This window comes from Myotis yumanensis, unplaced genomic scaffold (assembly GCF_028538775.1).
Source record: "Myotis yumanensis isolate MYYU_CA2020_CCGP unplaced genomic scaffold, mMyoYum1.0.hap1 SCAF_9, whole genome shotgun sequence".
NCBI classification, from domain to species: domain Eukaryota; kingdom Metazoa; phylum Chordata; class Mammalia; order Chiroptera; family Vespertilionidae; genus Myotis; species Myotis yumanensis.
In genome coordinates, this window is record NW_027223760.1 from 23,358,013 (window position 1) to 23,368,621 (window position 10,609).

At 47.5% G+C, this 10,609-nt stretch overlaps 1 non-coding gene across 1 annotated transcript; it reads right to left on the reverse strand.

Moving 5' to 3' along the window:
* Positions 1 to 2,256: 2,256 nt before the first annotated feature.
* Positions 2,257 to 2,413, reverse strand: LOC139017114 (U1 spliceosomal RNA). The gene has a single exon (XR_011472791.1). It is a non-coding gene; the product is annotated as a U1 spliceosomal RNA (small nuclear RNA).
* Between the last annotated feature and the right edge of the window lie 8,196 nt (positions 2,414 to 10,609).

The window sequence follows — 10,609 nt, forward strand, 5'->3', positions numbered from 1 at the left end:
AACGGAAATATGCCCATCACCATATCGCCCCCCCCCCCCACCTTTAGGTGTGTGTGTGTGTGTGTGTGTGTGTGTGTGTATCCTATATCATAAAAGGCTAATATGCAAATTGTCCCCTCGGGAGTTCAACCAAGCGGGAGTTGGACCACTAGCTATGATGTGCGCTGATGTGGAATGAAGGAGGGCCCTGGCCGACAGCCGGCAGCTGGGGAAAGGAATGCCCCGATTGGCCCTGATTGCCAGCCAGGCCTAGGGACCTTACCTGTGCATGAATTTCATGTACTGGGCCTCTAGTGTATATATATATTAGTTTATGGTGTCCCCCAAAAATGTATACACACTTTGAATAATTATTAATTCCATTGGGTTAAATCTGAAAAGAAAGAAACATCAATTGAGCTATCAGAAAAAAATATGTGTTCATTTTTGGGGGACACCATATATATATATATATATATATATATATATATATATATATATATTCATTCAAATAGTATCTTACCTCACTTAATGCTGTGATACAGTGCATGCTGGAGAGTTCACAGAGAGAAGAGAGCAGTGGGCCAAGGACAGAGGCTGGGAGAGCACCAGCATGTAGTGGCAGGCACAGAAGAGCCACCAAAGAAGACTGAGAGGAGAACCAGGACAGACTAGTGTTATAGAAGCCCAGGGCCAAGTTTCGAGAATATGTATTTCCTGAATACTCACTCAGATATCAGCCAGTATTTTTTGCAATGTCTTCTCCACAGAGGATCATGACTTGATAGCTGGCTAAGTCTTCGACTGACGTAGCAACAACTGACAGTAACCAGATTCACGGTTAGTATAGAAAAAAAAAAAGAAAAGAAAACAATTTAAAAATCAAGATGAAAATTTTCAATGTTAAGATTTATTCTATTCCTTTTGCTTTTCCCATTTTCCACTTTCTACCCTTATAATTACAAAACAATATTTTCAAAATCTGTTTAATGTGTTAGCTAGTTACGTTTTGAGTACTGAAATCTCAACTATTTGAGTTCACAAATAAACCCCCACATCTCTACAGTGGTAATTTTCTTATGGAAGTCTACAAAATATATAAAGCACTGGAGTTAATTTCAAATCAAAGACCTTCCTACACTCCTTGTGACGATAATCATTTCTGCACACAGGAAGAGTGTTATTCAGTGTGTGTATTTTTAAGGTCTGTGAGACATTTTATATTATTAATACACAAGACTTTTGTTTGTTTTGCTCCAATTTTTCTTAAAAGAAATAAATATTGCAGCCAAAACCATTTTAATTATACCAACGATTGGAGAGCCCATCTATAAAGTGTCACCGTCATAACAATTCTATTTCAATAGCCATAGCTATTCGAGTTAGTATCAATTGCTCAAAAGCATGCAATGTTAGAAACAAATAAATTCCTTGATACATATTAAAAAAAAAATGCTGTGATAAAGGTAATGGTATAATTAATATCTAAGTTTTATAGATGTGGAAACTGAAGTTCAGAGATGCAAATGACAAGCTCACTGTAACAAAGCTAGTAGGGGCAGAGCTGGATTTAAACCCCAGATTTTGTGACTTCAGATCTGTTGCTCCCTCTCCCCATACACCATAAATTTATCATGTACAGTTGGACAGGTTGGTCAAAATACAAACAGTTCATTCTCTGCTAGAAAGACTTCATATGGACCAGCAGTAGCTCTGGCCATATGCTATATCACAATTTAAAAAATATTTTATGAAAACACTAGAGGCCCCGTGCATGAAATTCATTCACTGGTAGGGTCCCTAGGCCTGCCAGGAGATCAGGGCCGATCGGGACCTTCCGGATGCCAGGGCCTCCCTTTATTCTGTGCCACCCCCTGGTGGTCACGCACATCATAGTGAGTGGTCGAACTCCTGGTCGGTTAAACTCCCAAGGGGGCAGTTTGCATATTAGGCTTTTATTACATAGGATAAGGTTTTATGTTTTACAAGGTGTTTTCAGACAGCCTTTTCCTTTAATTCCCTATTGTAGTGTTGGAATTCAATCGATAACAAGTAAAATACAGTAGACAGAGTACAGGGCCCGGAGTCGGAGAGCCCTGGGTTAGAGTCTTTACTCCATTTACTGACTAAAAAAGGAAGTTGAGACTAATGTCTGTTTACCCAATTCTATGGAGTTGTTAGAGGGTTAAATGAGACAATGAACGTGTAACATTTTTGTGAGTGATAAAGCTCCTTACAAGGTTGCTTGCCTTTATTTTATTTTATTTTTTTTTTTCTTTTAGCACAAACGCAGCCCCCACTACCACAAATGATGCAGTTGAGTTTCTCACATTTGGGGAAATCGCAGGGGTCAGCACATCTGGAGGGCAATGGGTAAGCCTCACCCTGGGAAACCACCTTCATGATCATGGTATCTCCCCTGCCAGGTAAATATTACCTTTGTTTTAATTTAAAAAATAAAATAATAAACTCAAGGCCTGGCCGGTGTGGTTCAGTGCTTGAGCGTCGACCTATGAACAAGAAAGTCACTGTTGGATTCCCGGTCAGAGCACATTGAGACTCAATCCCCAATAGGGGGAGTGCAGGAGGCAGCTGATCAATGATTCTCATCCTTGAAGTTTCTATCTCTTTCTCCCTCTCCCTGAAATTGATAAAAATATATTAATAAATAAATAAATAAATAAAATCAAGAATTTCCAAACTCAAGTTCTCTCATTTACCTGTTCCGTGTTGAGAATGTCAGATGAGATGGAGAGGAGCTGCAGAGTGTATATTATGTCAAAATGTCCCTGATGTGTCAGAGGCAGATCACATACTTGCTGGGGCACTCGGTCCCCTTCTTCACTTCTCAGCCTAAACATAGCCCCAAATTTCCCCTTTCCAGCCCTCAGGTAATTTCCCCTTTCACTTCCTACACCGGTCTGCCTTCTTCTTACCAAGAGGAGGGCAGCCCAGCCCGCATGGCTCAGTGGTTGAGCGTCCACCTGTGAACCAGGAGGTCACAGTTCGATTCCCGGTCAAGGCACATGCCCGGGTTGAGGACTCAGTCCTCGGGGGAGGGGGAGGTGTGTGTGCAGGAGGCAGCCAAACCAATGATTCTCTCTCCTCATTGATGTTTGTATCTCTCTCTCCTTCTGCCTTCCTCTCTGAAATCAATAAAAATACTTTTAAAAAAGAGGATGGCAAATCATGTCTTCCAGACCCCCATCAAAGCAGGTTCTCAGAGGGATCAGAACAGGTGTCCTTGTGGCCACACTACAAGTGAGCTCTGCCTCCGAACTTCTACACCAACTGCCAACATCTCCTTGTTCATTCATGCAACAAATATTTCCTAAGCACGTTCTCGGTGCCAGGCACTGTGCCAGCTACTGGGGGTACAGTCCTGGGGAAGACCTAACAGAGTGGGAGGTAGATGAAGCAGTTAGGAAGTTCTGAGAGATCACAGGTATTTGACACACGATTTCACATTTTCCAGTGCTCAGCTGCATACTCCCTCTCATTTATTCCTCAAGCCCTTATGAACATGCTCTGATGAAACTCTGTCCTAAGATTTTCAGAGTCTAAGGAAACCATCAAAACCAGCTTCTCCTTGGAAAAAGCCTCAGTAAGCTGAGACCTCCCAGTTCCTTTGTTTCAGGAAAAAGCACTGAACTTGAACTTGTGGATATGGAAACGTGAAGGAGTAACTTCTGAAATGGAGATGTTGGGTGTGTCCTGGCTCCAAGAAGCTACAATGGCCTGAGGGTGCCAAAGAGGAAGGGTAGAGGAAGAATCCTGGTGGAGAGGAGGCCTGACCAAAAGGTGTCCCCCCTTCATCAGATCCTGGGTCTGGGTTCAGGCTCCATGGTCTGAGGATAAGGGTCAGAAGCTAACCAAACCGTTCACAGAGGACTTTGGGAGACTTGGACCGAGCACTACAACTTTGCGATGCACTAACAATGTTTAGCACTAAATTGGGGAGGTGGGCAAGGATATTTTTCCATTTATTTTTAGAGAGGGTGGAAGGGGCAGAGAGAGAGAGAGAGAGAGAGAGAGAGAGACATCGATGTGAGAGCGATACATCAATTGGTTGTTTCCAGCACGCACTCCAACTAGGGCTGGGGCTTGAACCCGCTAATCCAGATATGTGCCTTGACTAGGAATTGAAACCCATACCCTTTGGTGCATGGGGCAGCGCTCTAACCACTTAGCAACACTGTCCAAGTGTGTTTCCTATTCTTGACTCAGATACCACGGTCACCCCACTCCAACCCCATGGCAACACCTCTGATCCCCCAAGTAGCTTGTGTGGCGTGAGTGTGTGTCCATGATAGACTCCCACACTTTTCCCAAAGGCCCCCTGGCCTTATAAGGATACTTATAAGGTGATAAGTATCCTTACCCTGACTGGACAGATACAGAATGAAATGGACACTGACTTTGTCAAGGTCACCAGAGTGACAGCCAGAGCTGGGGCACTGGGACAGCCAGGCTCCCTATCCCAGCCCAGGGGTCCCCAGTGCCTCCGGAGTACTGAGCACTGGGCACGTGGAGGTTGTGTGTCCCAGTTTTTACTTTATTTTATTATTATTTTTCAAATCCTCACTCAAGGATATGTTTTTATTGATTTTATAGAGAGAGGAAGGAGGGAGAAAGAGAGAGAGAGAGAGAGAGAGAAACATCGATCAGTTGCCTCCCATACACCCCTAACCTAGGTATGTGCCCTGACCAGGAATCGAACCTGCAACCCTTTTGGTGTGTGGGACGCAACTCCACCAACTGAGCCACCTGGCAGGGCCCCCGTCCCGTGTTTAAATGGCCATATCATTTTCGTGAACTCAGTCCTCCTCGTTAGACCACGTGTCCCAACTTTCCCCCAGAATATGTGGTGATGAAGAGTCTGCTGGAGCCACAGGGTCCAGGGCCTGTCCTGGGGCTCCAGCCCAAGGCCTTGTTGAGCGGATGCAGAAGAGCACGGGACCGCCCTGGCCGACCTCTGATGCGGGAAGACCCTGGTTGCTCTTTGCCCACCAGGACCTTCAAAGGTCAGGGCTGGGAGTCACCCTCGGTTGGCAGGTGAACCAGAAAGCCAGTCATTATGACACTGAGGTCATGTTCTTGTCAGCAAGGCCAGAACTAGGCCTTCCTCCACCCTCCCGCCTCGCCCTCCCTGCAGGGGATAAGCTGTCGTCAGCCTTACTTCCTGCCAAACTAGAAAGCACGAGGGTGATGGGTGGCTACAGGAATGCTGAGGCTTTAATGGGGCACAGATTGCACGGCAAGGGTGCCACCCCCAAGCCTCCAATTACTGAGGGAGCTGCAGGGGCAGAGGGAGCCAAGCAGCAGGCACAGCTGTGGGGAGGCAGGGCCCAGCCCCGGGCAAGTGGCCTCTTGGCCAGTGCTTGTTTTATGGGGCTCTTTAGCTCTCTGTCTCGAAGGAGTAGAGAACCACATTCCTAAGCTTCGGGGATTACTGCCTTAAAACACTGCTTCCTGTGTCTCCTGTCCCCACCACAGGTGTCCCCATGTGGCCTTTACCAGCTGTGCCACAGGTGGGCCCAGGTTCCTCAGGGGGGACCACACCTTTTCTCCTCTGTCACATCCTTCTTGTTCCCCTCACACAGTGAGGCAGAGAGGGAGCAGGGGCCTTTTTCACTTTATACTGGAGGCTCTGTGCACGAAATTCATGCACTGGTGGTGGCGGTGGCGGGTTCCTCAGCCAGGCCTGTGCCCTCTCGCAGTCCGGGAGCCCTTGGGGGATGTCCAACTGATAGCTTAGGCCCACTCCTGGCAGTTGGACATCCTTAGAGCTGTTGTGGAGGTGGGAGAGGCTCCTGCCACCGCCGCTGCACTTGCCAGCCATAAGCCCAGCTTCTGGCTGAGCAGGGCTCCTCCTGTGGGAGCACATGGACCACCAGGGAGCAGCTCCTGCATTGAACGTCTGCCCCCTGGTGGTCAGTGCCCGTCATAGCGACTGGTCATTCTGCTGTTTGGGCAATTTGCATATTCACCTTTTATTATATAGGATACCTTTCAAAGAAGCATTTCTACTTCTACTCTATTTTTGTTGATTGATTGGTTTTAGAGAAAGAAAGAGAGAGAGAGAGAGAGAGAGAAACATCCATTTGTTGTTTCACTTACTAGTATTTATACTTATGCATTCTTTGGCTGATTCTTGTATGTGCCCTGACTGGGGATCGAACCCACAACCTTGGTGTATCTGGATGATGCTCAGCCAGTCAGCCAGGGCTAATTTATCGTAACTTGGAAACTCTTTTTGTGAATATAACATCAATTTTCTCCCTCATTTTACTTTGGAAAACCCCAGGCTGAACTAGTGGGAGTTGAGCCCAGATCGGTGGTGACTTGCAGGGTTGGCTTGGGGAGTGCTGTGGCCCTAAGGGGGGCCCAGGGAGCGGCTCAGGGGTGTGTTGGTGGCACGGAGGCAGGGACGAAGCTGCAGCCCTGTCCCTTCTCTGCCTCTTGGTTTCATCTCTGATCTGTGGAAGTGCTTTTCCAAGGGCTCAGGGACCTCGGCCTGGTTCTGCTCACCCAGAAAGGGCCTGGAGCTCTGGCCTGTTGTCGAGCCTGGCCAGGCTTCGCTCAGTTGGCGCTCTGCCTCTGGAACCAAGCTGCCTGGACTTGCTTTCTGAGAGGAGAGCACGCAGGAAGTGCGGGCACTCGCCAGGTTCGGTGTGCAGAAGGTTCCCGACTCCTGGCAGCCTGCTGGTCCGACTCCTGGCGCAGGTGGCTGCAGGATGGATGACTCAGGTAAGAAGTGCTGGACAAACAAGCCGGCGTTCTCATCCCAGCAGGGTGACGACTCTAATGAGCTGTCCTGTCATCGCTGTACCACCACCTTCTGAGGGTGGGCTTGCCAGGCCCAGAGCCAGGGCCCGAGGGACTGGCAGGAATGTGGTTATCTTGGCCTCTGTCTTGTTGCCCAAGACGTTTCTAGAGCTGGGCTTGGAGCTGAGCCCATGGCCCCTGCATTGTCTGATGTTGTCACGGAGGCTGTTGGGCTAAAAGAGCCCAACTCGGAGCAAGGACGTGCGGGGAGGAAACTCCGGTATGTGTCTCCTGAGCCCAGCACCTCTTGTGTCAGTGCTCCCTGGCCTCAGGAGACACAAAAGACCAGGCAAACTGGAGAAACTTGGCAAGAGAGATGATTGGGCTGAAACCAACAGGGTAGCTGAGTGGCCAGGTATGCAGCTAAGGGTTGTCATACCTGCCTTGTTTAAATAATACTAAAAAAAAACAACTACTATTTACTAAGCACTTACTATGTGCCAGACACTGTTCGAAGCACTTCACATGTCTCATTTAATTCTCAAAACACCCCTAGGACATAAGTGCTAGCACTCTCCTCATTTCACAAATGGAGAAACCAAGGCATGGAGAAGCTGGCTCAGAAGCACACAGCTGGTAACCAGCGAACCCAGGATTCGAACCCAGGCTACCAGAATCCCACACGATACAACCTCTCTCCTGCTGTCATGGGGGCTGCAGCGCAGGAAGACTGAGCACTGACAGGACCTCAGGCTTCTATGTCTGGCCCAGCCACACCACCACCTGTGATCTTGGCTGTCACTGCTGAGTCTGGCCGCCAGTAGAAGCAGGAAGGGGGCGGGGATTGTTATGCCAAGTAGGCTTTGCCACGGGGAGGTTCTAGTCCAATGTCTCTACCCAGCCTGTAAACAGCCAGAGGAAAGGCCCCACTCCTCCTCCCCTGGGCAGCCCTGTGGGAAGTGTTTACTCCTGACTTCCAAGGGCAGCTTCAAGGGCGTGTGAGCAGGACAGCGATAAACTCGCGGCCTGGTGCCCCTGACTAATAGAGCCAAGCTGCTTCCCCACTCCACGCCTCAGTTTCCCCACTTGATTCATGGAGACACTGACCTCTTTGTGCTCAGTAATAATTAGTCAGGGTTAATTAGCATTAGTCACAGACTCTGGAATCCTCACAATCAAAGGGTCATCTGCTGGGTCGCGGCTGCACTGTGGCCACGATGACATCAGCCAGGCGCGTGCCGTGCCCTGTGAACATGTCTCCAGAGCTTCCTTGGCGGCTTGCTCCCTTTCTGGTTGGTGCTGCGACAGCATGAGGAAGTCCCCTCAGGAGGGCTGCCGCCCGTGTGCCAACGTGGCTGCCAATATGGCTTACAGTCCCCTGGGTTTCCTCTTGCAGCTGAATTCCCATTTAGTCTGCTTCTTGTCCTTGCTACCCTGGCCTTTAACCCTGGACACAGGGTCCTAACCCTGACATTCCCCCCACCCCCCTTTCTTATCTCAATAAACATTCATTCTCTCCATATTGCTCCCTGCTGTTTCAATAAGTGTTTTTGGCCCTAACTGGTTTGGCTCAGTGGATAGAGCATCAGCCTGCGGACTGAAAGGTCCCAGGTTCGATTCCGGTTAAGGGCATGTACCTTGGTTGCGGGCACATCCCCGGTAGGAAGTGTGCAGGAGGCAGCTGATAGATGTTTCTCTCTCATCGATGTTTCTAACTCTCTATCCCTCTCCCTTCCTCTCTGTAAAAAATCAATAAAATATATTTTAAAAAATAAGTGTTTTTGGTCTACCTCTCTGAGCCTGCAGTAGAAACAGGGCAGCTTCAGCCTTCAAGGAATGTGAGTTTGGTTAGAAGAGAAGACCTGTAACAAAATGACAAAGTAAGAATGATGCTACCCTAGCTGGCGTGGCTCAGTTGGTTGAGCGTCATCCAGTGCACCGAAGGGTCACCGGTCTGAATCCCAGTCAGGGCACATGCCTGGGTTTCAGGTTCGATCCCTGGTGGGGGTGTACAGGAGGCAGCCAATCAATATCTCTCTCTCTCACACACCAATATTCTTCTCTCTCTTCTTCCCTCTTCCTTTCTCTCTCTAAAATAAAATTTAAAAATGATGCTGAAAGGGACAATAATTTATTTGAAAAGCATTGTCCACCAATGCTGGTCTGCTAGTGATGAGTATAAATGGGGAGGCGGGTTTGCCTGGTCTCTGCGAGTCCAGCTAGACTGCAGTGGTTCTTAACCTTGGCTGCACCCCATAACAAAGAAACAGAATTTCCGGAGGATGAGGCCCAGAAATCAGGATTTTAAAAAGATTCCCAGGTGATTCTAATGTGCAGCCAAGGTTGAGAGCCACTGAGCTAGAGGAAGTCAGATGTGGAGCACGGGGGCCATCTAGTGGCTCTGGAAGGAACTGCTTTTTTTTTTATTAATATATTTTATTGATTTTTTACAGAAAGGAAGGGAGAGAGATAGATAGTTAGAAACATCGATGGGAGAGAAACATCGACCAGCTGCCTCCTGCACATCTCCCACGGGGGATGTGCCCGCAACCCAGGTACATGCCCTTGACAGGAATCGAACCTGGGACCCTTCAGTCTGCAGGCCGACGCTCTATCCACTGAGCCAAACCGGTTTTGGCCGGAACTGCTTAATTATGGCTGGACCCTAAGGCCACACACCTGGTCTGGACTCGCAGGCAGGCTACAGTGACTGCAGTTCTTTGGGAACCTGGCATGATGGTTAAGGAGGGGAGATTTTCTAGGCACTTAATATCTAAAAAGTTGCTTTTCAGTTGACATCTAATTTCTTTGGATCTACAGAAGAAAGGTCTCGCTTCTGGTTTCACATCATTTTCTTCCCGTATTCGAGAAGCAACGGAAGCTCATGGAAGACCAGGACCATGGCACTGCTGAGCCATGACCCCTGAGCCAGGACGAACCCAGACACACCAACAGAGCAAGAGGGGTGACGACTGTTGCTGCCCAAACCTAACAGGAAGGATTAAGGGGACAGAATTCAAGAGTGGTCTTGTTCTGTACATATGAAAGGTGGACAGCAGAAGCAGCCATTTCTTTTCTTTTTAATGTGGTAAAAACACACACACCCCAAAACAAGATAACATAAAATTTACCATCTTAACGATTTCTGAGCGTACAGTAAGTAGTGTTAGCTACATGCATACTGTTGTGCATAAAACTTCAGAACTTTTTCATCTTGCAAAACTGAAGCTCTGTACCCACTCAATGCCAACTCCCATATTCCTTCTCCCAACACCTGGTAACCACATTCGACTTTCTACAAGTCTGACTCCTTTATTTTTTAAATTTATTTTTTTAGTCCCCCACCACCACCACTTTACTTCCCTCCACCCGGTTCCTGCCCTGCCTCAGGCCTTCGCCACTCTATTGTCTGTGTCCATAGATAATGCATACATGCACATAAGATCTTTGTTTAATCTCTTCCTGCCTCCCTCACCCCCCTTCCCTCTGAGAATCATTAGTCTATTCCATTTCCATGCCTCTGATTCTATTTTATTCGCCAGTTTATTCTGTTCATTAGATTTCTTATTCATTTATTTTGATTTTTAGATTCAATTGTTGATAGTTATTGCCTTTTTATTGTTTATATTTTTTATCTTTTAATTTTCCTTCTTCTTCTTCCTCTTCTTAAAGAATACCCTTCAACATTTCATGTAATACTGCTCTGGTGGTGATGAACTCCTTTAGCTTTTTCTTGTCTGTGAAGCTCTTTATCTGACCTTCAATTCTAAATGATAGCTTTTCTGGGTAATCTTGGCAGTAGGTCCTTGCTATTCATCACTTTGAATATTTCTTGCTACTCCCTTCTGGCCTGCATAATTTC